The 27,800-nt window shown below is 42.1% G+C and overlaps 1 long non-coding RNA gene across 2 annotated transcripts; it reads right to left on the reverse strand.

Moving 5' to 3' along the window:
• Positions 1-9,778: 9,778 nt before the first annotated feature.
• Positions 9,779-27,567, reverse strand: LOC106558575. Of its 2 annotated transcripts, none has more exons than XR_005356812.1 (5): positions 26,957-27,567; positions 18,402-18,524; positions 14,139-14,192; positions 11,801-11,884; positions 9,779-11,017 (listed from the first exon to the last, which is right to left on the reverse strand). It is a non-coding gene; the product is annotated as an uncharacterized LOC106558575 (long non-coding RNA). The 2 variants fall into 2 exon arrangements; XR_005356811.1 differs by lacking the exon at positions 26,957-27,567 and adding an exon at positions 26,657-26,950.
• Between the last annotated feature and the right edge of the window lie 233 nt (positions 27,568-27,800).

A 27,800-nucleotide genomic window follows, 5' to 3' on the forward strand; every position in this document is an offset into this window, starting at 1 on the left:
ATCTCTGCCTCACTGAGCAGCTGAGTGTTTTTTCCATTTTACCTAAAAACAAAAACAAAACACTTTCACTATTAAAAACTGTACAATAGAGAAATTGCCGATTGAAATTACAGTGTGAGGACAGTGGTCATTTCTCTCTAGACGTGTTTAAATGTGTCAGGGACAGGGCTGTGCTAATTTGGGTTTCACCCAGCTGGGAGCTTGCATTGTTATTTAGAGCAGAGACAATAAGTAAACGCGGACAAGGTTTTGAGCGGGATTCTAGATGCAGAGGAGAGGACAATGGCCTCAGGAGGAGGCCTTTTATTTCCCTGTCTGTGGTCCAGTCCCAGCTCCGAGAGCCCTGAGTGAGCTGACACCTGTGTATTTGATGCCTGCCACCTGTGAGCCGAAGCCATTAAGGTTGTGAATTCAGTACAAAACCAATTTTGCGATGAGTATTCAGACCTTCAAGCCACTTGTGTTTTTTCAGATGTGAAGCGTTCTTCCCCTCATGAGCAACGTCTCTGGTGTGGAGGCTAATTTCGGCACTGAATTATCCTTTTTCTCTACTCAAATGTCCTTTTGATTTGAACCACACAAAGTATTCTTCTCAGCCTCTGGTCTGTCATCACTTGCTACCACGTAAGATGTTGTGGCTGTCATATGGCCCCTGACGGTGACAGAAGGGAGCTCTGGCTCCCTCTGAAATTTGGCTGGTAATCATTGTTGGCTTTATTTTTTTTTTTCATTGTTGGCTTTAATTACGGAAATTCACTGTGAGAACTATGGATTTGATCACCTGTTATGTCTTCCACATGATACTTTTTTTTGAAGATTTTATTTAATTTATTTATTTCAGAGAAAGAGAGTGAAGGGGAGGGAGAGGGAGAAAATCTTTTTTTTTTTTTTCAAGATTTTATTTATTTATTCATGAGCGACAGAGAGAGAGACACAGGCAGAGGGAGAACCAGGCTCCCTGCTCAGGGGAGCCTGATGCGGGACTCGATCCTGGGACCCCAAGGTCATGACCTGAGCCAAAGGCAGATGCTCAACCGCTGAGCTCCCCAGGCGTCCCTTCAACGTGATACTTAGGTGACGCAGAAGACACAGAGAAAAGACAGTGCACCTGTTCCTCGTGTGCTCAGACCATTAGGAGTATTATTTAATGTTTAGGTGTTTCTCACTTGTCTGCTTCTCCAAGATGGGGCTGTATCCCTGATCCCTGAAGCACCCCGTAAGAGAGCTTATATGCAGTTGGCACACAAGCGACTCATAACTGTTTCCTAAATTAATATAGCATTTGGTCACTGACTTGTTTAAAGGGTGCACACATTTGCAAATATTGGAGCATTTTGCAAGACTGAATGGAAACAACCAGAAATTCCCGGACAATCTAGAGAAGCCATATCCTGTAGGGTCTGATGGGCACTGGTGGGCCTTTATCCTTCTTCCTTCATATGGAAACTGCTTCCCTGGAATGATGCCATCCTGAAACACAAAGGGCCAGGAGGTTATGTAAATAGGGGTGCTTTTCCCTAGCTGATCAAACAGGTTGGCTAAAGGGACTATGTTCCAAGTGGGTGGGAGCAAGCTCTTCTGTGAATTCATTGTTTTTCCCTCTTGCATTTCAGGGACTCTTTCCTGAAAGGGTCAGTTTCAGTTGATTTTCAAGGGCCACAAAGCATTTCTCACTGATGGCAGTGAAAGGGTCTTTTTTGCCTTTTTCTAGGCAAGAGAAAGAAATTAGCAATTAGCTGCATACCTGGGACCTACTGACTACTTGTAGAAGTTATCCACATAATTTGACAATAAAGGAAGGGAGAGGGAGGAGAAATTTTATCTCAGTGTCCAAAACTATTAAGGGGGGGGGGGGGTAGGTGTGGAGAGCTGATCCTACAAATGTAGAGCCTATCCTAAAGCTTTTCAAAATCCCTGGGTCATACAAGAGAGGACACTGCAGGAGAGGGCCCTGGGGGCAAAGTACCATTCAGAGGTTAGGGAGAGGAGGACAGCAGATAAAAAGTGAACAGCATGGAGGGAGGGAGGCAGGACCCGGAGGGTGTGCTGTTCCAGAAGCTAAGCGAAGACAGTTTTTGGAGGAAAGAGGGAGGGACCTGCTCAGGTTCACATGACTGGTGGTGCAAGCCCTTGTATCCACATCTTGTGGCTGCCACTGCCTGTCCAAATGGTCACACAGAGAGGCTAACTGGCTGCTTAGGCAAGGGATCCCTTTATCCCACAATGCTGCACAAAAGACTCTGGGCAAATTTCTGGGTGGTTCTGTAACGTCCTGCTAGATGTGCTGTCCTTGCAGATGCAAATGGCTTAGGGCGGGAGCTGCGTGCTCCGGGGGTAGAAGTAGAGCAGGAGTGGGGGTGGCTGTGAGAGTGATTTACAAACTATACCAATTTTCTGTCTCCCAGGAGTTGGAGACTGGGATTCTCTCTAGGTACAGACACTGGTCCTTCATGAGAACTCCTGAGGTAGGTGCTTTAGTTCAGAAATATAAATACCCCTTCATTCTGGGAGAAAACTGAAGAGGTCTGAAAGCAAGTATTTTGGCTCAGAAGCTCAGTATTCTTTTGTATTGCCCATTATTGTGTGCACAACTACTCTGACATTTCTTTTTCTTGTGGCAGAAACTGGCAAGATATATAGATGAAAGCACTACTCCTTCCTCCTAGGGACGGGGGACCGGAGCACTGAGATCAGAGCACACTGACGAGTCCTTGAAACAGGCAGAGGGACCTTCCTCCAGATACTCAACCGCCTCGATGTTCAGACTTTGCTAAGGGCAGAGGCAAGCTGAGCCCGACCCCAAGGAGCCTGTCCGTCTACTTTAACATATAAAAATTCCTTTAGAAATTCCTTTAGCTCTGCCCCCAGGACACGTGTGGGCAATCATCCCCAAGCACGTGGCCCACCGGTACAGATCTGTAGGGTCTCATGACTCAGGTCTCATTAGACGGTGGTAAGTGGCCTTTTCCCACAACAGCTGCCCCTCGAGGTCCTGGAAACCCGGCTTCCAAAGCTCCTTAGGGAGGACGAGCTCCCCAACCCTCCCTCTCCCAGGGGTACAATCAGCCTCCCCTCCCAGGCCCGGCAGCCCTCTCCCTGCCCAGGCTCCTATCCTCCAGCTTTAATAAAACCACCCTTTTGCACCAAAGACGTCTCAAGAGTTCTTTCTCGGGGTGGGCTCCGGACCTCCCCCCACCAAACGTCACCTATATTCCAAAACTTCATCACCAGCCTGGAGAAGACTCTCTTGCCTGCTATGTCACTGGTTTTGGCCTAAGGGATGTGGGCACACGTGATGGGAATCTCCTTGTATGTCTGGTCATGATCACCTCTGCTCTTTTTCTTATCCTGCAAGCTGCCAGGAGCTGTACAACCCAAGTGACTTTGTAACATAAGCAAAGCAAACTTGTGTGGTATTAAGCCACTGAGATACTGGGTTTCTTGTTACAACATCTAGTGTTAATTGCCCTGACTGGTACACTTCTCCAGGATTTAAACTGCACTATACTACAGACTGCTCTTTGTACTTTTTAAAAACAGGCTTATTGTGATATAATTGACTTACAATTTGCTGCATATATTAGGACACTTGGGTGGCTCAGCGGTTGAGCATCTGCCTTCAGCTCATGGCCGTGATCCTGGAGTCCTGGGATCGAGTCCCACATTGGGCTCCCTGCACGGAGCCTGCTTCTCCCTCTGCTTGTGTCTCTGCCTCCCTCTCTCTCTGTCTCTGTCTCTCATGAATAAATAAATTAAAAATCTTTTTAAAAAATGAACTGTACATATTTAAGGAATACTATTTGATAAATTTTGACATATTTGTATTCCCATGAAACTATGGCCACAATCAATACAGCAAACATTTCTATCTCATTCCTATTTTAAATCTTTCCCCTCCTATCTCTCCTTGCCCTCCACCCCCATGCAACCACTGGTCCACTTTGCAACTGAGTCAGTTTGCATTTCCTAAAAGCTTACATAAATGGACTCATACAGTATGTACTCTTTCTGTCTGGCATCTTTCACTCAGCATAATGATTTTGAGATTCATCTATTTTGATGAGTATATCAATAGTTTTGTTCCTTTATTGCTAAATAGTATTCTAATAGTAGTACTATATGAGTATATACCACATTTGTTTAGACATTTTTTAAAAGATTTTATTTATTCATTTGACAGAGAGAGAATGACCACAAGCAGGGAGAGCAGGAGAGGGAGAAGTAGGCTCCCTGCTGTTGTGGGGCTACATGTGGGGATCAATCTCAGGACCTGGGATCATGACTTGAGCTGAAGGCAGATATTCAAACTGACTGAGCCACCCAGGTACTCCTGTTTAGACATTTTCAAGTTGATGAACATTTGGGTCATTTTTTGGATTAACCAAGAACATTAAGGTTTTCCTCTTGTGTTTATTTTTAGAATTTTTCTGGTCTTAGCTCTTAACATTTAGCCCTATAATCTAGTGGTGTAGGGTATTGAGTTGTGGTTCATATTTTTGCATATGGCTATCCAACTGTTCTAGCACCATTTGTTAAAAAGATTATTCCTTCCCTGTCAAATTGCCTTGGCATCCTTGTTAAAAATCACTTGGCTATACATATGTGAGTCTATTTCTGGACTCTGTTCCTTTGATGTATATCCTTATATACATACAAATTTACATTGATGTATGTCTTTATACCAATATCACACTATCTTGATTATTTTAACTCTCTAAAAAACATTTTTTAAAGATTTTATTTATTTATTCATGAGAGACACACACAGAGAGAGCAAGAGACACAGAAAGAGGGAGAAGCAGGCTCCATGCAAGGAGCCTGATGTGGGACTTGATCTCGGATTCTGGGATCATGCCCTGAGCTGAAGGTAGATGCTCAAATGCTGAGCCACACAGGCATCCCAAGCTTCTAAAAATTTAAAATCAAGTCATTTATGATTTTCACCTTGGTTCTTTATTTTCAAAATGGTTTTGGTTATTCTAAATCTTTTGCAATTCTATGTAAATCTTAAATTCAGCTTATATATTTATACAAAAAGAAGTCTTACTGGAATTACGTGGGGATTGGGTTGAATAGGTCAATTTGAGATGAACTATTATCTTAACAATTTTGAATCCTCTGATCCATGAACATGGTATATCTCTCCATTTGTTTAGGTCTTTAATTTCTCTCAGCAGTATTTTGTGGTTTGCAGTGTATGGGTCTTGTACAACTGTTATCTAATTTATCTCAAAGCATTTCATATTTTTAAATAATTTTCTTTTTAATATTTTATTTATTTATTCATGAGAGACACAGAGAGAGAGAGAGGCAGAGACATAGGCAGAGGGAGAAGCAGGCTCCCTGTGGGGAGCCCAATGTGGGACTCCATCCTGGGACTCTGGGATCATGTCCTGAGCCGAAGGCAGGCACTCAACCACTGAGCCACCCAGGCATCCCAGCATTTCATATTTTTTGATGCAATAATGTCTTAACTCAGGCTGTGATAGCAAAATACCATAAACTGGGTGGTTTACGAACAACAAAAGTTTATTTCTCACAGTTGTGGAGGTTAGAAGTCCTACATCGTGGTGCCAGCATGGTTGGACGAAAGCCCTCTTCCCAATTACAGATGACTGACTTTTTGTATCCTCACATGGCAGAGAGAGAGAGAAAAAGAGAGAGAGAGAGAGCATGAGCTCTGGTCCCTTTATCACCTTATTAGGACACAAATCCCATTCACAATGGCTCCACACCCACAACCTCATTATCTCCTAAAGGCCCCACCTCCAAATACCATTACCTTGGGGGTTAGATTTCAACACGTGAATCCTGAGGGGACACAAGCATTCAGTCCACAACAAATAGTAAATGATATGTTTTGATTTATTTTCTGATTGTTCAATGACCGTTATATAGATACACATTTGATTTGGGGGCTCCTGAGTGGTTCAGTCGGTTAAGCGTCCAACTCTTGATTTTGGCTCAGGTCTTGATCTCAGGGTCATGAGATCGTGCCTGCAATGGGATCTGCATTCAGCAGGAAGTCTGCTTGAGAATCTTTCCTTCTGCACTTCCCCTCCCCCCCATACCCCTTCTCTCATGCTCATGCATGCACTCGTGCATGTGTGTACTCTCTCTCTCTCTCTCTCAAATAAATAAATCTTTAGAAAAAAGAAAGAAAAGGAAAGAAAAGAAAAGAAAAGAAAACCTTTGGCTTGTATATCTGAGTGTCTGTGTGTGTGTGTGTGTGTGTGTGTGTGTGTGTGAGTGTACATGTGATATATTGAGGAAGGCATTTTGATTTCAGTCAACCTAAAGGTATATATCCCTGTGCATTCAAAATGGTACCTGAGGGGATCCCTGGGTGGCGCAGTGGTTTAGCGCCTGCCTTTGGCCCAGGGCACGATCCTGGAGACCCAGGATCGAATCCCACGTCGGGCTCCCAGTGCATGGAGCCTGCTTATCCCTCTGCCTATGTCTCTGCCTCTCTCTCTCTCTCTGTGACTATCATAAATAAATAAAAATTTTAAAAAATGATAAAATGGTACCTGAGTCAGTTTACCTAGCAGTGTGTGTGTGTGTGTGTGTGTGTGTGTGTGTGTGTGTGTATCTAGGCATCAACAGTCAGAGATGATAAATAAGGAACATGTCCATTAATATTTAGACTACCTATCATCCTTCCATGCCCCCATCTGGTTGACTGTAGAAACTTTGCCATCCCAAAATGTTTCCTTATTATTGCTAAGAGGCCACTCTGAGGGTTCACAAAGAGATCTGCACATGGTCTCCTCCCCCAGCCTCCTCACTGGGTTGCCACCCAGGGGCCGTTGTCTATTATCCCCTTGAAGCTAGAATCACCCTCTTGCAATTCTGGCCAATGGGAATGGAGATTGACAGGGAGAAGCACCACTAACCTTTGCCAATCCATTCTAAGTATGGAATAGGTCCTTTCTTTAATTTCCCTCAAAACAACAGAGAACTGGGGATCCCTGGGTGGCGCAGTGGTTTGGCGCCTGCCTTTGGCCCAGGGCGCGATCCTGGAGACCCGGGATCGAATCCCACGTCAGGCTCCCGGTGCATGGAGCCTGCTTCTCCCTCTGCCTATGTCTCTGCCTCTCTCTCTCTCTCTGTGACTATCATAAATAAATAAAAATTAAAAAAAAAAAAAAACAACAGAGAACTGTAGGGGAGAAAGTAGAGAATGCACATGTTGACACGGAGACTAACTCAGGAGTTCTCTGCTTCAAAAAAAAGTATTTTTTTCCCTTCAATCCAAGCTTTTCCTCTTAGTTGTCATTTTTTGTCACAGCATCAATCTGCTCTCAGTATGACTTTGTGGAAGAAAGATTTGCTCTCATTAGCAGAAAACACATGTCCTACCCCCAAGAGCTTGCTTTAAGACTCTAATGGGACTTATAGTCAATATAAGCTGTCTATATAATCTATGGTGTCAAATAGCACATCTTAGGTAGGTAGGACATCAATACTCCAAGCCACAGCGAGTGCCTGCCAAATTTGGTACAGCTCTTTCACAGTCTCTTCACAGTGAGAGTTAAAGTTCCTATTTTTAAAAAAGTTAACTTTGGGATGCTTGGGTGGCTCAGTGGTTGAGCGTCTGCCTTTGGATCAGGGCGTGATCCCAGGATCCGGGATCAAGTTCCACATTGGCCTCCTCCTGGGGAGCCTGCTTCTGCCTCTGCCTGTGCCTCTACCTCTCTCTGTGTGTCTCTCATGAATAAATAAATAAAATCTTTAAAAAATAAAAATAAAAAAAGGTTACTTTGTAGAAAGTACTTTGTAGAAATCCCAGTAACATTAACCCTTCCTCATCTGTGAGCAACTTGTCAAATAACTTCTGAAGAATAAAGACAGAACTTCTACTTCTTGCCTTAAACAATAGGCCAAAATACAAGAGTGGTTTCTAGACATGGGGCATTAGGCAGAAAAGAACGGTGATTCTTGAGTGAAGGAAACAAATAAGATAAGCCCTATTTTTGCCTTGGCTTGCAGCCTAAAGAGAAGGGCCAGACTGCATGCAGCACTGTGAGTGAGAACCTAAAGAAGCATGATGGCCTCACTGACTTGAAGAGACAAGACTCAGAGTTCAGAGAAGCAAGGCTAAATTACACTGGACAGACTGCTGGGCAGGGGATAGTTGCTTAAAGAAAAAGCTCTGAATCTGCAGAGGGTTCCCTCCATATTTAGTGGAGTCCTGACTAGCTCACGCATGTGAGAATATGACTAAGGCCAGAAAAATAGCCCCCAGAAAGAAGCAGGAGGAAAAATCCCCAGAGCTTACACCACTTCTCAGAAGTCAGAATGGGAAAGTCTCAGAACACGGGAGGGATGAAGTGGAGTACTCAGATGGGTGGGCCATGTTACCTACACTAGAAGCTGTTCTGAGCCTACCTAAAAAAGCTTAAAAGTAAGTCTCACATGGATCAAACATTTTCAATTTACTTAACGGGAGGTTCCAGAATAAAGTAAAACAATACTTAAAAGGAATATATTACAACACACACAAAAAGCAAGAACAACAGAGCCCAAAAGGTAAAATTTACAATATCTGGCATCTAACCAAAATGGCAAAGAAGCAGGCAAATGTGGCTCATAGGAAGGAAAATATGCAAACAGTAAGAGTAGAGCCAGAAATGATACAAATGACAAAATTAGTCGACCGGGACATTAAAATAGCTATTATAAACATACCCCTCATATACTCAAGAAGGTAGAAGAATGCATCAGAATGATGAAGAAAAATGGAAGACAAAAAGTCCTAAATCAAACTTTAGAAATGAAAAACACAGTGCTTTAGATAAAAAAATACACCGAATGGGATCAACAGCCGATAACATATCATGATGAAGTAGAGTTTACACCAGGAATGCAAGGAGGTGTCAATGTTTCAGTGTTTATTTAACATTGAAAAAAATCAGCTATTTCTTCACCATATTGAACAATTAAAAAAGAAAAACCATATGAATATCAGAAAAAACATCCGTCAAAATTCAGCATTCAATCATGGTTTAAAACAACTTTCAGCAAAACAGGAATAGCTGGGAACTTCTTCAGCCTAATTAGGGGCATCTATTAAAAATCTACTTCTTAAAAAAAAATCTACTTCTTAAAAAAATAAAATAAAAATCTACTTTTTAATGGTGAAAAGACTGAAATCTTTCCTCCTAAGATCAGGAGCACTTTCAGGACTTCTACCTAACAGTATTTTCTAGAGTTCCTAGCCTTGGCAAAAGGCAAAAAATGGAAATTAAAGACATACTGATATGAAAGGAAAAATCAAACTATCTTTTTTAACAGATAACATGACTATATAGAAAATCCTAATGTATGAAAAGGTTACAAAACCTTATGAGTGAATACAGCAAGGTGGTAGGATTTAAGGTTAGCATATCAGGGGCCCCTGGCTGACTCCATCTGAAGAGCATGAGACTCTTGGTCTCAGGATCATGAATTCAAGCCCCATGCTGGATGTAGAGACTACCAAAACAAAAACAAAAAGAAATCAGTATATCAAAATCGGTTTTATTTCTTTTTTTATTTTTATTTTTATTTATTTTTTTTTTAATTTTTATTTATTTATGATAGTCACACACAGAGAGAGAGAAGCAGAGACATAGGCAGAAGGAGAAGCAGGCTCCATGCACCGGGAGCCCGATGTGGGATTCGATCCTGGGTCTCCAGGATCGCGCCCTGGGCCAAAGGCAGGCGCTAAACCGCTGCACCACCCAGGGATCCCTTCTTTTTTTATTTTTATTTTTTTAAGTAAACTCTACACCCAGCATGGAGCCCAAGGCCAACCGTTTTCAATCTTATCTGCATATTAGGATCATCTGGGAGCTTTAGGAAAAAAGGCCAATGACTATGCCCACCTCCAGAAATTCTAATTCCGATTAGCTTGGATATAGGCCAGATATCTATATTTTTCAAAAGTGCCTAAGTGATTCTAATGGCCAGAGGCAGCTCAGAGCTGTGCGCACCCATTCACCTCCTCTGGGCCCACACAATAGTTCAGCTCATCTCCTTCCCCTTCATGTTCTCTCCAATCCTGCCAAAGTCCTCCGCAGGCTGCCTCTAACCACTGCTCTGCTCATACCCCTCACCCTCTCTCTTCCTACTTGGCCTTTCTGTCCCTTCTGTTGGGCCATTTTACCCACACCCACAGCTCTGTGGCCCAAAAGGCTAACCTCCCAATCCTGGACAACCCAGGAGAGAAGCGCTTTCCTTCCGGGTGTCGACCTCCGAGGCCAGAGAGCTGCCTTCCCTATGGACCACAGCAGCTAAGCTGTGAGCCTCGGAGCCTTGCCCCTGCCCTGTAACCTGGTCTCACAGGGTGAAGCTGTCCCAGTTTGCTCAGGACTCTCCTGAGGGTTTAGCATTGAAAGGCCTCCCTCCTGGGAAACCTAAGAGGCCCGGACAAACGGGACGTTTGATACCCCTAACCCTGGTGCCAGTGCAGGACTTCTTTGTTCAAGGGCTACTTCTAAGCCTATTCAAGGTTCAAGTCCACACGAGGGTAGACGTGACAAGTTACCACATGACCTAAGGCTTACCATGCTGGAGCTTGTTATCAAATCCTTACGCAAATTTCCATAGTTTATTTGAAATGGTAAAATTGTCATATTCTGAGGCAGTAAATGTGTCAGTCAAAAACACATATAGAGTAGCATATGTTTGCTGAGGCAAATAAAATGAGATTCTGTAGCTGCTACTCTTAGTTCTTAAGTAGTATGGGAAGATCATTTAAAGTGTGGATTATTATTTTTTGTTCAAGCTTCGGTAAAAGTTTTGATAAAATATATAAGGAATAACAACTTATGTATACTTTACATTTGAAAAAGACATTACTCATCTCCACTGGCAAAGCACAGTGCTCTGAGTTGGTTTTCCACAGCCAGAGATGGACTCTGGGGCTCCAGCCACACTCTTTCATCCAGTCCTGCTGGGGGCCAAGGATGGGCATGTGGACATCTGGTGCTGTGGGAGGCAGAGTGGAAGTACATGCGGGCAGGATAGGCCTCTGGAGGACACAAAACAGGAGAAATTCCACTATCAGTGACTTTCTATCAGTATCAGTAACTACTACTTTGTCATTACTGTGTCTCTGTGCCCATATGAAAAATGCATATACTCCTGCCAAGGGTACACATCTTGGCATGAATGGGTTTATTAGCTCATATTCCTTCTTAAGACAAATGCAGCAGCACAAAAGCCCCAGATCTAAAGAGCGAACTATTGGAGGGAAGGAAGGGAAAAGGAGGTGGAGTATGGTATTAAATTCTGGTACTCACCTGTCCAAACCCCTGGAGTCTGGCCCCTCCACTCACCTAGAAAGCCCCACCACTTGCCAATTCTGGGAAACCCAGTCTTTTTTGCAGAAGTGGCTAAACCCCACCTCGACCCTGAGGCTCCTGCCTTGAACCTGAGACCCCCTCATCTTCCTCTGAAATGTAGCAATTAGGATTAGTAAAATGTACTTGACAGGCACCCGGGTGACTCAGTCGGTTACGTGTCTGCCTCTGCTCGGATCATGACCCTGGGGTCCTGGGATCAAGTCCCATGTTGGGCTCCCAGCTCCCTCTCCCTCTACCTGCCCCTCCCTCTGCTTGTGCTCTCTGTCAAATAAAGAAATAAAATCCTAAAAAAAAAAAAAAAAAAAGTAAAATGTATTTGACAACCAATTTTGTATCCCAAGCAACACTTTTTGAAATATGACTTAACTTTTTTTGTGGTCAATAAACTTTCCTGTATTTATATTTTATCTTAGTAGTTAGATTGTGACTTTTTTGAAGAATAATCATACCTGATGGATCCATATTTCCCACAAGGTGTTGCTAAGGGCCTGGCCCAGGCAGACAGTGTTTGATAACTTTTAGACACATGGATTCTGGCAAAAAAGAAACAAAACAACCAAAAACCAAACTCAACTCATGTTCAGGGTTCAGAGTTTAAATCCCACAACTCTGTCACTTGCTGGCTACGACTCAAAGGAATTATCAACTGCTCAGCATCACTGGACTTTCTTAAAAGGGTAATGATAACTTACATTTAGCTTGGCACGCTAAGTGCACCATGCATGTTGGCTATAATTAATAGTATCTTTTCATTCTTGTTTTTAATTCTAGAGCACTTTGGACATTGCAGAGGAGGAGCTTTCCTAGGGAAAATTCTAAGGGAGAGCAGAGGTGGCTTGAATGAATCCATGTTCACACCTCTCCTGAGGATTCCAGGCCCTAAATTGAGCATTATTATAGATCTGACCCTGCCTATCATCTCTCAGAATTTATGTAGGAATTTAATTGTCTAAATAGTATTAAAATCTGTAGAGTTTGGTTTAGTTTTTTTTCCCCGCTAAGCTTAGCTGTGGCTCACCCAGAAGCAGCATGAAAATTAAAAGGCCCTTTCAGCAGCAGAGAAATGTCACCACTGAAGCCATTTTAAAAAATGATCTATGGACATAATCCTGTTGCTAGCAGAGACCAAAGCATATGTAATTGGAACTGAAGAAGACAAGCAGCCTAGATGAGACACCTCAGTAAAGATCTGGGGAGCAAAAAGCAAGACAGAGAAGCTCTCCAACCAATGTTATCTGAGCAAGGCAAAGCACAATAGAGCCTCCTAACACTCAAAAGATAGCACGTCTGAGGCAATATTATTTTATACAAATGCTGGGGGTGGTCACGATACTGTTACGTAGAATGTCGATCTCAGACTCAGAAGGCAAATAGATCAGGGTTCAAACTGTGGCCCTGCCATTTATCAAATGTAAGACTTTAGGCAACTCTGTGAGTTGGCACCCCAGAATCCAGTGGAAACGTGTCCACTGATTTCCACATCTGTAATTAGGGACAATAGGTGATCAAAATAATAATAACACTGACCTCATGAAATTGTTTACAGTATTAATGTGCATACATTTTTAGCACGGTGCTAGGAACATAATATATATTCTTTTGTTAGTTATTATTGCTCTATTACCCCCTCCCAATAATAATCCTACCCCATTATTCTTTTTTAAAGATTTTATTTACTCATGAGAGACACAGAGAGAGAGAGAGGCAGAGACACAGGCAGAGGGAGAAGCAGGCTCCAGGCAGGGAGTCCCATGTGGGAATCGATTCTGGGTCTCTGGGACCAGGCCCTGGACCGAAGACAGCAGTAAACCGCTGAGCCACCCAGGCTGCCCTCTACCCCATTATTTTAAGGCCACAACCCCTGGTCTTAGCCAGAATGCCAAGCAATCAGCAGAAAGTCTCAATTATTTAACAGCTTTCCTTCTTTGATTAATCTTCAGCCATGGCCACCCTCAATTTTTTTTTTTTTATATTTCTCATAATGATCATTATAATGGACGATAAAGCATTTCCTGTGGGATAGAGTCATTCAGATTTCCTATGTGGAGGACAAGCTCAATTTCCTGGGAAGGACCATCTGGCATTGCCCCAGGCTGTACTTGGGAGCCAGGAACATTGCCTGGCAGTTGGCATAGGAGTATGTTTCATTTTTTTCTTGTAGGATTCAATAGTTATATTTTGCTCAAATTACAGTTCTGCTTTTCTTTTCTGGGATCAAATGTGAACTTAGGCCTGAAATGCACATTCATTTTATAAAACTGTCGTCTCTAAGTAGCAGCAATCTCTAGATCTTGACCCAGTAGAAAAACTCTGTGATGCTTCTATTAAGAAGGCAATGTGTTTCACTTAAAACAAATAAGTAATGGAATGAAAAGGACAGCATAGGAAATATAGTCAATAACATTATAATAACTTTGTATGGTGACAGATGGTAACTATATTTATCATGGTGAACATTTCATAATGTATACAATTGTTGAATCACTATGTTATACACCCAGAACTAAAAGATTATTGTATATCATCTATACTTCATTAAAAGAAAAATACCTCTGTGGCAGGCAAGAGAGTGGCAGATGAGCCAAAAGTGTGATGGGTGAATGAAGGTTTATGACCTTGTTATATATGCTTGAAATTTTCTGAGTTCCAGAGTTTTTTCTTTTTCTTATTTTTTAAAGATGTTTTTTAAGATTTAATTATTTTTTAAAGATCTATTAATTTATTTGAGGGAGAGTAGGGCAGTAGGGGCAGAGGGAGAAGGAGAGAGAGAATCCCAAGTAGACTCACCACTGAGCATGGAGTCGGCCAGGAGCCTTGATCCTCTGACCTTGAGACCACAACCTGAGCCAAAATCAAGAGTTGGATGCTTAACTGACTGAGCCACCCAGGTGGCCCCAGGGTTTTTTTAAGGTCGGAAAATAATAACTAAGAATGTCAAAATGTGTCCTTAATGTATTCATTTTCAGAAAAAGGGTGCTACAAAATTGCATGTACTCTATGATTCCCCTTTGGTATATAAATATAGTTGTACCCGTAACACACACAAAAAAAATTAATTTTAGCAGCATTATGTAGTTTTCAGTGTAGAATTATTTCACATTTTTCCTTAAATTTATTCATATCTATCTTATGAGTTTTAAAGAAGCTAAAATATATTTTTCTTAAATTACATGTTCAGTTTTTTCCTGCTATATATAGACATTAAACAGAATTATGTGTGTGAAAACTGTATCTTGAAAGATTACTAAGTCCACTTTTAGTTTTCATAGTTGCACTGTTGATTCCATAGGATTTATATGAAGACAATCTTGTTCCCTGTGAATAGAGACCTTTTTCTTTGTATCCAAACTTCACAGTTTGTATCAGCTAAGACTTCAGTAAAATATGGAGTAGAAGATGGAGAGGGGTCAGCTTTGCCTTGTTTCTTATTTTAGGGGACATGTTTTGAATATTTCACTGTGACCTGGGTCACTATGTAAAACAGTATGGAGGTTCCTCAAAAAATTAAAATAGAACTACCATATGATCCAGCAATCACATGTCAGGGTAATTACAGAAAGAAAATCAGGATTTCTTTCTTCTTCTTTTTCTTTTTCTTTTTCTTCTTTTCTTTCTTTCTTTCTTTCTTTCTTTCTTTCTTTCTTTCTTTCTTTTTTTTTTTTGAAATCAGGATTTCAAAGAAATATCTGCATTCTCATTTTCACTGCAGCCTAATTCACAATAGCTAAGCAACCTAACTGCCCATTAACAGATGAATGGATAAAGAAAATGTTGCATATGCCCAAAATAGAATATTATTCAGCCTTAAAAAAGAAGGAAATCCTGCCATTTGCAACAACATGGTTGAATGTGAAGGACATTATGCTAAGTGAAATAAGCTAGACACAGTTGAACAAATGCTAAATAATGCTACTTATACAAGGAAACTAAAATAGTCAAACTCACAGAAGCAGAGAGTAAAATAGTGGTTGTCAGGGGCGGAGGGGGTGGGAGAAACAGGGACAAGTCAATAGGTACAAGTTCCAGTTATACAAAATTAGTAAGTTCCAGAGATCGACTGTACATCATAGTTTCTATGGTTAATAATACTATATCGTGTACTTAAATTTTTGGTATGTTGTGTTTTTATCACCAAATAATAATGAAATAATAATAATAATTAAGAGAGTAAGAGGAAACTTTTGGAAGTGATAGAAATCTTTATGGCACAGATTGTGGTAATGGTTTCATAGATGTATACTTATCTCCAAACTCATCAAATTATATTAATTATGTATAGCCCTTGGTATGTCAAGCGTACCTCAAAAGGTGGTTTTTAAAAGTCAAAAACAAATTTATTTAAAAAGAAGGCGATGTGACCCCGAGACATTTGAAAGAAAATCTCAGAATTCCATATCCTCTGAGCTGGTAAAAGAAATAACTTCAGAAGATAAGGCTGAGAGCTTTTACACTACATTGCAAATGCATTTTAATTTCTTTTATTTGCCTTTGTTTCCATGAGCATGTGAAGTGAACTGTCAATGAGTTCATTTTTTTTTTTTTTAGATTTTATTTATTTATTCATGAGAGACACACAGAGAGAGACAGAGGCAGAGACACAGGCAGTGGGAGAAGCAGGCTCCCTGCAGGGAGTCCAACGTGGGACTCGATCCCAGGACCCCAGGATCACGCCCCAAACTGAAGGCAGGCACTTAACTGCTGCGCCACCCAGGCATCCCTCAATGAGTTTATTTATATGACTCGTATGGTGGTGTATTTGCTAAGATCTACTGCTGTGACCATTATTTATGACAAAATTACCTCCTGTTGTTAAGTGGACCAGGTTCCCACTCACAGAGCACATGTATGTTGGTGTTATTTTCATCTCAAATACAAATGGCAAGCACCATAATTGTGAAAGAGGACAAGCAAAGTGGATTATAGATTCCTTAATGGAAGACCAAATATTCTGGGGACACTTCAAACTTTTTTTTTTAATTTTTATTTATTTATGATAGTCACACACACAGAGAGAGAGAGAGAGAGAGGCAGAGACATAGGCAGAGGGAGAAGCAGGCTCCATGCACCGGGAGCCCAACGTGGGATTCGATCCCAGGTCTCCAGGATCATGCCCTGGGCCAAAGGCAGGCGCTAAACCGCTGCGCCACCCAGGGATCCCCCAAACTTTATTTTTTAATAGCATCTGAAGAAAACTGAGAAATTGCCCCAAATCTGATGATAACTGCACCCTGACTTTGGTGATGACATTTTTTAAATTAAAAAACTGAATTTCAGCTTATGATCTCTTGGTTTAATTTCCTGTGTTGTTACTCTAGCTTGTCAGATTACTGCAGGAATAAACTTGAAAGATCACAGGAACTTTAAAGTATATTACATGTCTTAATGGCAAGGAATATGCTTTTTAAAAAACTGAAATTGCCTTGAAATCAAGATATAGAAAAAAACTGGGTGCCTGGGTGGCTCAGGCAGTTAAGCATCTGCCTTAGGCTCAGGTCAAGATCCCGGGGTCCTGGGATCCAGTCCCATGTCTGGCTCCCTGCTCACTGGGGAGTCTACCTCTCTGCCCCTCCCCCCACTCATGCTTTCTCTCTCGTTCTCTCTCTCTCTCAAATAAATAAATAAAATCTTAAAAAAGAAGATCTAAAAAAAAAAACTACTCAGGCAGGGACACACAGGGTGGACTTCAGTGACTTTGGAAAGAAAGTTTTGCTGATTAGGATTGGCATAGTTGAACACAGGCGTTGAACCACTGGGAAATTCTGGATTTCCAGTCATTGGGACCCCCTTAGAATTTTATTACTGGGACGCCTGAGTGGCTCAGCAGTTGAGTGTCTGCCTTCCACTCAGGGCGTGATCCCAGAGTCCCCCGTCGGGCTCCCTGAATGGAGCCGGCTTCTCCCTCTGCCTGTGTCTCTACCTCTCTCTCTCTCTCTCTCTCTCTCTCTCTCTCTGGGTCTCTCATGAATACATAAATAAAATCTTTACCAAAAAAAATTTTCTTACTAATTTAGCTACATGACATAGTAACATTATTTCTTGAGCATTTTCCATTCTAGACTGTCACAATGGTAAAAAAAAAAAAAAAAAAAGAATAAATTACTTTTCAAAGTCCTTTATCAAAGGCACCATCTTTGGCTCACTTTGGCCTGGCCCCAAGGAAGCAGCTAAACCTCTGCTGGGCCATATCCAGTTCTACCAGTGGCTCCATTCCAAGCTCATCCAAAGAGCCATTGCCCAGTGAGGCCTAGACTCCTGGAATATTCCCATTAGAGCAATTGCTGGGGCCCAGGCCGGGCAATGAAATAAAACAATAGCACTTCCTCATATTCTAGCAAGCTTTTACTTCAAAAATATCAAAATGTGCCCATATGTCATCTGGCAGGAATGACATTTAGGAATTCATTTAGACCATAATTCTTAAAACACTGGTTTATAAAAAGTTTCACTGATTCCCTGTGAAATGAGAAAAGTAAGGAGAATGGAGTGAGTCTGTAATACAACTCATTAAAATTTAAAGACCTATTATTCTGAAAACATTGCCTGTCCTATTTTGACCGAAGGTATGCTAAGTACTAGCAAAGCCTTCCTGATTCCACTCTCATCCTTCTTGTCTACGTGAACCAATAGACTCCCATTAAGCAAGCAACTTCTTTTCCTCTGGTCAGCACTCATGATCCTAAAAGGTCAGACTATAATGACTATAAGGAGCATATGTTCATCCTCTCGGGAAGATGAGGAAACTGAGGTCCCCTGACTTACACAAACAAAGCCACATGCTCCTAGCCTCTCTGTGGCCTCCCACCCCACTGCGTCCTCTCACAAAGCTTCTGACATCTTTACCCAAACATTCCTTGGCACCACCGCTCTTATGCTATTGTTCTTTGGCTGTTTGGACTCTTCTGTCTGTCCAATTCCATTCTCTCCTAAAAGCCTTTGCTGAGCCCCCCAGCCCACTGTTCTCTCTTTTTCCTCTGGGTCACCCGAGTAGCACCCCCAACAATCAACTGTATTCACTGGCAGCCTACTGGGATCTTTCGTGTTGATACTTACCTCTGGCCTCAATTTAATTCATGTGGATGAATGGATCCTCGATATCCATCTTGACTAAGTTCCTTGAAGGGCAGGACTTTCTCTTCTTCTTTTTGTACTTCCCAAAGCAGCCAGCGCCAGCACCTTACAGAAGATTAATGTGTGTAGGTTAATCTTTTAATCTGTTTGTATTCATCACCTCTTTCCAAGAAAGTCATTAGTCTCCTCATCTTTTTCACCTTCTAGCAGAGGGGCCCCCACCACCATCCCCCCGCCAGGCCTAAAACAGTTTGGGTCTGGTAATGCTTAGACATTCCAGTCTAAGTCAGAAGTGGAAAAACCCAGGCACCAGGCAGCTGCACCAGGCAGCTCCATGCCATGCCATGTGGGAGCTTGCAGGCTACTCTCTATGCAAACTGGATCAACACACAACCTAGATAATGTCATTGTAAATCATCAAAGTCACATCTTCACTTCTTTTCTTTCCTTTTTTTTTTTTAATTTTTATTTTATTTATGATAGTCACACAGAGAGAGAGGCAGAGACATAGGCAGAGGGAGAAGCAGGCTCCATGCACCAGGAGCCCGATGTGGGATTCGATCCCGGGTCTCCAGGATCACGCCCTGGGCCAAAGGCAGGCGCTAAACCACTGTGCCACCCAGGGATCCCACTTATTTTCTTTACAATACAGTTGTCAAGAACCTCTTGAGAAGAAAAGATATTGTCTAGAAAACCTGAAGGCGGTGACCATTAGGAAACATTAAAAATAGGAAGATACAGGGTCCAGAATCCAAATGTTGGATGAAATTTTTATTGGGCCATATAAGTAAACGAGCAAAACATTTGTTCTTTCCAGTCAACATGCAATAGGGCCATTTTTTATTTATCATGCATCCTACTGAGTGTTGTAAACCTCACAACAAAGTAAGGGCTGTTCCATTTTATGGACTACGAAGCTAATTCCCGTTGAAACTAATGGTGGTGGGGAGTGAGAGAGTACATAAAGTCCTTCAGCAGGGAGTTGAAGCACTGTTTCGTACCCATGTTTTTTTGTTGTTATTGTTTTGTATTTTTAAGGTTTTATTTATTTATTCATGAGAGACACAGAGAGAGACAGAGATGTAGGCAGAGGGAGAAGCAGGCTCCATGCAGGGAGCCCACCGTGGGACTCGATCCCCAGTCCCCAGGATCACACCCTGGGCTGAAGACGGTGCTAAACCGCTGAACTTCCAGGGCTGCCCCAGACCCATGTTTTAAAAAGCACAGCAACTAGAGCTGCCTGGATGTCTCAGTTGGTTGAGTGTCTGGCTCTTGATTTCAGCCCAGGTCATGATGTTGACCTGGGGCCTGGGATGGAGCCCAACATCAGGCTCCCTACTCAGTGGGGAGTCTGCTTGGCTCCCTCTCCATATGCCCCTCCCCTCATTTGTGCGTGTGTGTGTGTGTGTGTGTGTGCGCGCGCGCTCTCTCTCTCTCTCTCTCTCAAATAACTACATCTTAAAAAACAAAGTACAGCAACTAAACCTAGCACCAGTAGTATGTGTATGTTTACTCCATTATGCCTCACATGAACTTATCTTAATGCAAATCATAGTTAAGATTCTTCCACTGATACAGTTTCCAATTATACTAAAATGGAAACAGCTTGATTTTCCTAATTAGGAAAGGAGATGTTCAGTACATTTTACCACAGTAAAGAAATCACCAAAAAAGAAGATGCTTATTGTAAAAGCAAACAAAAATAGTCACTATTTGGGAATAACTGATTAATAGTCTAGGGATAACTAGATTAATAACAAAGTGTTCTTTAAAAACTTTGAATTCTGGGGCATGTAGGTGGTGTCGGTTTTGGCTCAGGTCGTGATCTCATGAGTCATGGGATCAAGCCCCACCTTGGGCTCCACACTCAGCAGGGAGTCTGCTTGAAGAGTCTCTCCCTCTGGCCCTCCCCTAACTCACATGCTCTCTTCCTTAAATCAATAAATCTTTTTAAAAATTACTATGCCAGTTATTCACAGAAACGAAAATAATAGCAAATGTTGCTGCATGCATTTTAATTTTCTTTTGGAAACATTCTAGTAAATCCTTGTGGTCATGTGAAGAGTTAGGAGCTGGCTCAGCAGTCTAGGCTTCACAAACCCCCAGCACTGACCATCAGAGGAACTCTAAGTCTGTGACTGTGGCATCTGAATCTGATTCACTTTAATTTCTTGACTAGGCTTAATTTGTTGGTTGTACTTTGCTGTAACAACATTAGGAACTGCACCATCTTCCTACACAAAGACAGTAATGATTTTTATCTGTGTGTAGATATAGCACAGTTTCTTTTAAGTAGGTTCATGGAGGGAAAAAAACCCTCAAAACTTTCCCTTTTTTCTTTGGATGCCCTCCTTCTAGCAGAGTTTATCTGGAAACAAAACAAAACTGTCTCTCTCACCAAATCTGGCCCCACACACGCCAGGGATTTAACCAAAGTTCATCCTTGGGGCATTTCCCACCGAGGCTTTGTCCCCCTTCCAAGCTCTGTCATCACACACACTTCATAACCACCATCATCCTCAGCTCTGGCTTACGGAAAATCTATTTTCCATTGACTTTACACAGGTCAATGTTAGACACCAAACATACAGCTCCCTACCTTTGAAAAGCCTGCCTGTCTCCCACTGAAGTCCTCCCCTACTTCCTCTCACTGCACTTAGAGAAAATATGCTACCAATTCCAAAGGGATTTGGGGGAGGAGGGTCACCAATAATGAAGTGGACACAAAAGTTCTCATCATACTTGAGGAAGAAGGTAAAGGTAGAGAAAAACAACAGCAGCAAAGTACTGGGGGGATGAAAGCAGGAAGGGCATTCAGGGAAAGAGAGTGAGAGTGGAGAAGACTAGCTACTTCTGTGTTGGTGTCATGAGGAGCAAGCTGAACGGGGTAGGATTTAGGAAAGAGTCCACGAGCCTATTTAGGAAGTCAGGTAGGGAGAGCTACTAAAAGCCTTCATCTTCGGCACACTGAGGCGACTGAGCATGCTCAGTCAGGCGGGGGGTACAGCAGAGATATTAAGTCAACAGATGATATGATAAGGCCCAAATTGTTGGGTCAAGCTCTGGCTACTTAAGCCACATGGGCAAAGGTCAGCACCATGGATAGTCCCAAGAGGTAATTCCTGCATGGACCAGAGAGGAACAAATGAACCCTAGGCATTTAGAGAGAGACTGAAGTGTGGTGTTTTAGTTTTGCCGCTGAGACAGAACCTTGTTCTATCTATATTCAAAACCACAGGGATGCCCGGGTGGCTCAGCAGTTGAGCATCTGCTTTCGGCCCAGGGCGTGATCCTGGGGTCCTGGGATCGAGTCCCACATCAGGCTCTTTGCATGGAGCCTGCTTCTCCCTCTCCCTGTGTCTCTGCCTCTCTGTGTATGTGTGTCTCTTATGAATAATACAATCTTAAAAAAAAAAAAACAACATTTGTTGAGTATCTACCATGTGTCAGGCACACTTACTAGTCCTGGAGAATGACAAGGGTTCTCCGTCCTTAAGACGTTTGCTACCTTCTGGATAAACTAGAAACTTAAACAAAAATGATGATAGTTAAAATGTATTGATCAATTACTATGTGCCAAATATGTAATACTAATTGCCATATATAAATTGTTTTATTCTTTCAACAGCCCTTATGTAAGAGGTATTTTTATTTTATTTTATTTTATTTTATTTTATTTTATTATTTTATTTTTACCAATGAGAGACACACACACAGAGAGAGAGGCAGAGACACAGGCAGAGGGAGAAGCAGGCTCCATGCAGGGAGCCTGACGCAGGACTTGATCCTGGGTCTCCAGGATCACACCCTGGGCTGAAGGTGGTGCTAAACCACTAAGCCACCCGGGCTCCCCTATTATTTTATTTTTTAAGATTTTAAAAATTTGTTTGTTAGAGAGAGAGAGAAACAGAGTGCATGCAGGAGCAAGGGGTGGGGAGTGGCGGTGGGAGAGAAGGTAAGAGGAGAGAGAAAGAATCTGAGCATGGAGCCCAATGCAGGGCTCAATGCCACAATCCCGAGACCATGAGCCCAGCCAAAATCAAGAGTCAGATGCCTAGCCAACTGAGCCACTCAGGTGCCCCTTATTATTATCTTAAATGAGGTACCGGAGGCATACAAAATTTAAGAAGCTTTCTTCATGTCACATGGCTGATAAGAAATAAAGTCAGAATTTAAAATCCAGACATTCTGACTCCAGTGTCTATTACCACACTAGACTGTCCACATGTCAACATTAATAAATGCCACCTATGGCAGAGATATACACAAAGTACCAGAATCAAAACTGGGGCTGGGAATAGGGGAGAAGTTCTCGGAAGTCATCTAGCAGAGGTGGCATTCAACTTAAATTTTGAAGAACAAGAAGTCAGTCATGGAGAACATGCAGCAGAAGGCGCAGCATGCTTAATCTTACGGTGCCAGGCCTCCAGAAGGTCTGAGGAGCCAATCAACTGTCCTCTCCATTCCTCAGTTTCTAAACATCGGATAATGGACACAAGGAACTAAATGAAGCCTGAAGTGTGAGGTCTACCTAATTCTTTCCAAAGTACAAGACTCCCAATGGAGGTTTGGAAAAAACAGAGAACAGACAGATTGGGAGATAGGCCGCGTTACCTTTGCATTCTTGTACCTCAGTCAAAAAAGAAAAAAAGAAATTTCAGTTCAGTATAGATTCTGGGAAGAGGAGTAATGAAGTAATGGTTTTGAGTATCTTTTCACATGTTTATTGGCCATTTGTGTAACTTCTTCAGAAAAATGTCAATTCAAATCATTTGCCCACCTTTTTTAAAAGGTTATTTTATTTATTTATTTATTTATTTATTTATTTATTTATTTATTCATTCATTCATTCATTCATTCATTCGAGACACAGAGAGAGGCAGAGACACAGGCAGAGGGAGAAGCAGGCTCCATGGAGGGAGCCCAATGCGGGAATCCCGGATTGCGCCCTGGGCCAAAGGCAGGCACTAAACCGCTGAGCCACCCAGGGATCCCCTTTTGCCCACTTTTTAATTGTCTTTTTATTGTTTAGCTGTAAGTATTCTTTATATATTCTGAACATTAAACCCTTATCAGCATCTACATAATGTTGTATAATAAAGAATTGGACTGGCCTTTGTCTCTAGCTTCTGGGAAACCTCTTAAGTCCTGGAATGTCTGGTGTCTCTATCATTCATGGTGGGCCCCTCAGACCACACCTGACAGTTTGTGTGAATGAAGTGATTCGCAATGGCTCCTTAAACTAACACAAACTGAATCACTTTGATAGGAACCATTCGATCAGAAATATCTGCTCTTGGCTTAGTGAGATATTCCTTTCTCTGATACACATAGAGGTTTAGAGAAGTTTAAAAGCAGCAATGGTCTGCAATTGGTAAATATGCTAAGTTCATCACAGCCCCCCCACAGTAGCTGATTAAACAAGGAGGCCATTCGATGGAGCTAGCTCTAAACATTTGGCAGCCTCCATAAGCAAACCAGAGCCTAAGCCTGTAAACGCCTCAAAACCCCAAGAAACTGAAATCTAAGGACAACCAGTCACAAACAGCCAATTTGACCTTTCCAAATAAAACAAATGCTTAAGTTATGGCAAATCAAGTAATTCCCTTGCTTTGCTTCCCCATCTTCCCTATAAAAGTCTCTCCCCTGGCTACTATTGGTGGAGCACTCCTAATTACTTCCAGTGTGGCACTGCCAATTAAAATAGATACTTGCTCAAATAAACTCTTAAAATTTTAATAAGTCTCAGTTTATCTTTTAACAGTTCCCTTTTATGTCTCAAAGGCAGTTTTGGTCACCTCTTAGAGTTCTCAATCCAAGCAAAATAACTCAAACCCCAAAGGCTCTTTCAATTTTTCTTTTTAAGATTTATTTATTCAATTGGGGGCCAGGGGAAGAGCAGAGGGAGAGAATCTCAGCGCAGAGCCTGACAAGGGACTCAATCCCCAAACCCTGATATCATGACCTGAACTGAATTGAGTTGGATGCTTGCTTAACTGACTGAACCACCTAGGTGCTCCTCAATTTTTAAAGATAATTCTGGTGCATTTTGTTTTCACTGTTTAGATGATCATATCCTGTTAAATTATAAAGATGGGCTCTAAATTCGTGTTATGTAGCAATTCCTGAGTATAGTATGACAGGTAAAATATGCTTAAAATTTTTTTTGATGATTTTATTTTTTTCATTTGAGACAGAAAGAAGGAGAGGGAGAGCATGAGCAGAGAGGAGAGAGAGGGAGAGGGAGAAACAGACACCCCACTGAGCTGGGACCCTGATGTGAGGCTCCATCCCAAAACTGGGAGAGCATGACCCAAGCCAAAGGCAGACACTTAGCCATCTGAGCCAGCCAGGTGCTCCAATGTGCATTTTTTCACATAAGTAATATGTTGGTTGGATTATGGGGGCAGTCAGCCGATAGCATAAGTAGAAAACACACGTTCTTTCCTTTTTTTCTCCCCCTTAGACAATATTCAATAGCAGTCAGTTGTCTCTATAAAAGATAAAATCTGGGGATCCCTGGGTGGCTCAGTGGTTTAGCGCCTGCCTTTGGCCCAGGGCGCAATGCTGGAGTCGCGGGATCAAGTCCCGCGTGCGGCTCCTGGCATGGAGCCTGCTTCTCCCTCTGCCTGTGTCTCTGCCTCTCTCTCTCTCTCTGTATATCTATCATAAATTAAAAAAACTTTAAAAAAAATAAAAAATAATAATAAAATCTGTTTATATAGAGAACAGGATGACTTTACAGGGTGTAGAAGAACAGCATTTTCCCACCTAACACTGACATTTAGAGTTGTCCTCCTTGCCCTTTCTTTTGGGGTATCTGAGCAACAGGTCACATTGCTTTGAACAATGAGTTTTTGGGGGACAAAGGGAGAAACTGTCAGTTTAGGCACAGATAGTAGTTTAGACTGAAGATTGTGGTGGATCTGTGTGAATTTGCCAATACTTTGACTCAAACCCTTCTTTTTTCTCAAAGATCAAGAAACTGAAGTAAAAACACAGCAACAAAGTAGCCAAAGGAAAAACCAGCCCTTCTCGTTGACGTTTCTGAGGGGCCACAGTAAAACTGTAACCAGGTAGCAGAATTCAAAGTTGGGATTTTTTTTAATGGTTTTTAAGACTTATTTATTTGACAGAGAGGGGAGGGGAGGGAAGGGCAGAGAGGGAGGGAGAAAGAATGGCAAGCAGACTCCCTGTGGATTGAGCCCATGCCGGGCTCAATCTCATGATCCCGAGGTCACGACCTGAGCCAAAACCAAGTCGGAAGCTCAACCAGCTGAGCCACCCAGGGGCCCCTCAAGCTGTTTATTTTAAAGAGAAACATGTAATAAAGAAAATTAGTGGGAGTGTGAGGGTGTCACTGGTCCTGGTCTCCCCACTCATGAAGCTCCACTGCTGCTCTGCCCCCATTCTTCCACGTGGCCTACGTGGCCTGCGCGGCCAAGGGCTGTGGTTCCCTGAATCCTTGGGCAGGAGGGGAGAGCAGGAGAGCCGCTGAGGGTAGAAGCAGGACGAACAGAACTGGAATGACCCAGAACCCGCACAGCCTAAGATGCCAGCATGCTAAAGTGAGCCTGCGGTTCCCTGGGACAATGTGGATAAGCAAAACTGGCTGTATTATGCGACAAGAAGGGAGGGAGGGAAGGAGGGAGGGAACAAAGAAAGAAAGAGAGGGAGAGAAAAAGACTGAGACAGAGAGAGAAGGAAAAGAAAGAAAGAAAAAAGGAGGGGTGCCTGGGTGGCTCAGTGCTTGAGCATCTGCCCTCAGCTCAGGGCGTGATCCTGGGGTCCTGGGATCAAGTCCCCCATCAGGCTCCCTGCATGGAGCCTGCTTCTCCTCTGTCTGTGTCTCTCATTAATAAATAAATAAAAATCTTTAAAAAAAAAAAAGAAAGAAAGAAAGGCAGAGACAGGGAGAGAAGATGGGAGGGAGGGAAAGGAAGGAAAGAAGGAAGAAAGGAAGAAAACTAATACCATTGGTCCTTCCATTGTCCATGTTGGAATTTTCATAAGAGTATTCCTTTATTTACTCTTCTAGTTAAATTGGTCTTTCCAAAGACCCAATATATCAGCACCCAATATATACATATATTTTTTAAAAGTACTTTACTATTCAATTGTATTTCTTTTTTGGCTACTTAAGACTTACCAGTATTATAACAATATTCTGCTCTTATTCACTACAAAGTATAGAATTTTAGTTATATTCTGGGTGAAATAGGCTTTTATGAACTCACCTAAAAATGTAAGTTCTCTGGGATGTCTGGGTGGCTCAGTGGTTGAGCATCTGCCTTTGGCCCAGGGCGAGATCCTGGGGTCCTGGGATCGAGTCCCACGTCGGGCTCCCTGCATGGAGCCTGCTTCTCCCTCTGCCTGTGTCTCTGTCTCTCTCTCTGTGTGTCTCTCATGAATAAATAAATAAAATCTTTAAAAAAATGTAAGTACCCACTTAACCTTGTTTCCATAGGGAAATGCATTTCAAATGAGCAGCTGAGATCGACTTTTAGACTACAAGCTAAAGGTACATCATTGATTACCTGAAACATCAGGACCTATAACTTTTATTGCCACACGATATGCAGCAACAAAGCAGTTCCATGTGCTTTTCCACTTCCATGTGATCATTCTTCTCCTCAGCACAGATGTTTCAAGGTTTCTGGGAGCTGCTGGAAGAACAGAAATTCTCCAAAAACAACAACAAAGAAACTACAGTAAATCAACAAGTCGAAATAGCCGTTAAACTCCTTATGAGCTTGGCATATTACTAATCCATCCAAAGAAAATTTTATGGGGCAATGTGCAGAAACAGATTTCTTAAAAAAGCTTTTCTGATTCAAGGCATAAATCTAAGAAGGAATGCTACAAACTCACAGGTGCCAAGGAGCAACAAAACTTGACCTAAAGGGCAGTGTAAGTATAAAATGGAGGACATAGAAGGTAGAGAAAAACAGCAAATACATGCTCTCTACTTTATACTAGGCAAATAAAAATTAGATAATATAAATTTAAAGTAAGTTATTTTGATAAATATGAATTTGTACCATTCAGGGCTTGGGGGACTCTATTAAGTTAACAGCAACTTAACTGCTTAGTGGTATTTTCCAAAATAGTCATGATTTGGGCAGCCCCGGTGGCGCAGCGGTTTAGCGCCGCCTGCAGCCTGGGGTGTGATCCTGGAGACCCAGGATCGAGTCCCACATCGGGCTTCCTGCGTGGAGCCTGCTTCTCCCTCTACCTGTGTCTCTGCCTCTCTCATCACTCTCTCTGAATGAATAAATAAATACATCTTTAAAAAAAAAACAAAAAAACAAAAAAAAAAACAAAATAGTCACAATTTATATAAATAACTGTACTAGACACACTTTGTATACTTCTCTCTTA

The sequence above is a fragment of the Canis lupus genome, chromosome 3, assembly GCF_011100685.1.
Source record: "Canis lupus familiaris isolate Mischka breed German Shepherd chromosome 3, alternate assembly UU_Cfam_GSD_1.0, whole genome shotgun sequence".
Taxonomy (NCBI): domain Eukaryota; kingdom Metazoa; phylum Chordata; class Mammalia; order Carnivora; family Canidae; genus Canis; species Canis lupus.